This window comes from Dermacentor andersoni, chromosome 11 (genome assembly GCF_023375885.2).
Source record: "Dermacentor andersoni chromosome 11, qqDerAnde1_hic_scaffold, whole genome shotgun sequence".
NCBI classification, from domain to species: domain Eukaryota; kingdom Metazoa; phylum Arthropoda; class Arachnida; order Ixodida; family Ixodidae; genus Dermacentor; species Dermacentor andersoni.
The window spans coordinates 101,039,901-101,041,987 of NC_092824.1; positions in this window are offsets into that span (position 1 = coordinate 101,039,901).

Below are 2,087 nucleotides of genomic sequence, written 5' to 3' on the forward strand. Positions count from 1 at the left end.
CCAACTGTAAAAGCAAGATGAAGAACAACTTATTATTTCTGATGAAAACGCTCTTGAATTTACAGACTGGCTTATTTCTTTTAAATTTAGTTATCACGGGAAGACGCCGTAGGGAACACGCGGTCTTGTCGCGTCAGTGCCGTCAACGGCTACTCCGGCGTTGCATTATGCGCTATCCAATGACGCGCCGCTCACTGGCCTTACTACTTAGCATTTCAGTAAGGAAGTGCGTTACCTAAACCTACGAACTACGAAAGGGGGTCAGCCGCTCCCCTGTGTCACGAGGGCCATGTGCTCACGGTAACAAACATTGTGACTGCAGGCGAGCGCTAAGGTGACATAACACAACGCTATGGCCAGTGTAATCGTTCTCTCGAAGCCTCATCTCGTCTATAGATATTTTCCGCCGTTCGTCAGGGGATATCATAGCCATCGTGTTCTGTCGAATTTGCAAACCAAACTTGTATCGCACTAAACACGCAAGGAGGACTGTGCACGCTGCCATCACTCATGTGCGAGACCCGATGTCAGGTTGTTGATGTCTAGTGCTAAGACTGTTGGTTCTTAGCCTGTTTCGATTGTTTTCGTAAGCATTATTATATCCTTCCCTGTACGATATGTACCCTGCCCACGGGCCCTGTTGACATATCCTGTTGGCGTTGTTCCGAAGATCTGCCAAATCGAGACGTTTTAGCCGCTGCGGGAAGAGCAACGTAGGCTGTTTCATTCCGCTTTTTCTTGAGCCTGCAGCGCGAGACTTCGTGCAGGTGCGGTATTACAACGGTCTTTATTGAAAAGGTTCCTGGCTTTAGCAAGGCGCTACTTGTTGAGGCGACATCTCTTGACGTCCATAAGCGAGCCTTGGTGACGGACGACATGTCTTGAGAAAAACCCACCCTATTAAGACAAGGCCTTTGCGTTTCAAAAAAAAAAATCTAAAAAAACTTAATGTCTGCTTCACCTTCACCGTGGGTCGGCCTGGCATCGCGGTATCTTCGGGATCGACCCACGTATGGGGAGTGCTTAACGCCTGCTTCACCTTCGTCGCGGGTCGGCCCAGCATTGCACATCGTCGGGATCGGCTCACGTATGGGGAGTGCTTAACGGCTGTGTCACCTCCGCCGCGGGTCGGCTCGGCATTGCCCATCTTCGGGATTGGCCCACGTATGGGGAGTGCTTAATGGCTGCTTCACCTCCGTCGCGGCTAGGCTCGGCATCGCACTTTGTTCGGGATCGGCCCACGTGGGGGGTGTGCTCACGGCCCACGTATACGGGAAGCGCCCGTATATTTCCTATCGCAAGAAAAGGGTTTGCAGTGAAGTGTATGAAGGGACAGTTTATGCTAATCCTTACAATCCTCATTCCCCCTTCCCCAGTACTACCGGACTCAGCCTGGTTAACTTACCTGCCTTTCCCTTATGACTTCTTTCTGTCTCTGACGTGCGGCAGGAAATTTCTCGGCGAGTCGCAGTGCTGCCTCTCCGAAAGGGCTCGGAGTGCACAATTATAACGTTTACGGGTGATTGGGCGGTTACATGGGCATTTACGCATGCATATGCCCATGCTTTTATGCGAAGCATATTACTAGAGCTCAACCCAGCTCCTCAGGCGCGGCGGTGTCGCCTTCAATACCACGTGACACCGTGACGTCACGATAGAGGAGAAACGGGGCTCCAACTCGCGCCGTCGCTCGCGGCGTCGCGGCGGTATATAAGCAGCTGCGCTTTTTCTAGGTGGCTTTGGCTCAACTCTTGTAAGATGGGCTGGGTGGGAATCGAGCCAGGGTCTCCGGAGTGTGGGACGGAGACGCTACCACTGAGCCACGAGTACGATGCTTCGAAGCGGTACAAAAGCGCCTCTAGTGAATGCGGTGTTGCCTTAGAAACGAGCTGTTTCTAAGGCTCAGGCGTGCGTCGCTTGCTCAGGCGCACATTTCGTTGCCGCGCCGAACGCTGCGTTGCTCGACGCTCACCGCGTCCAATGCGGGGCGCGTAGTCGCTGCGCCGTAGCCCATTGTCTTACACCCCTTGGCGGGTCGACGGGAACGCTGTCGCGTTCCACTCTTGAAGGCGAAGCAAAGTAACGCA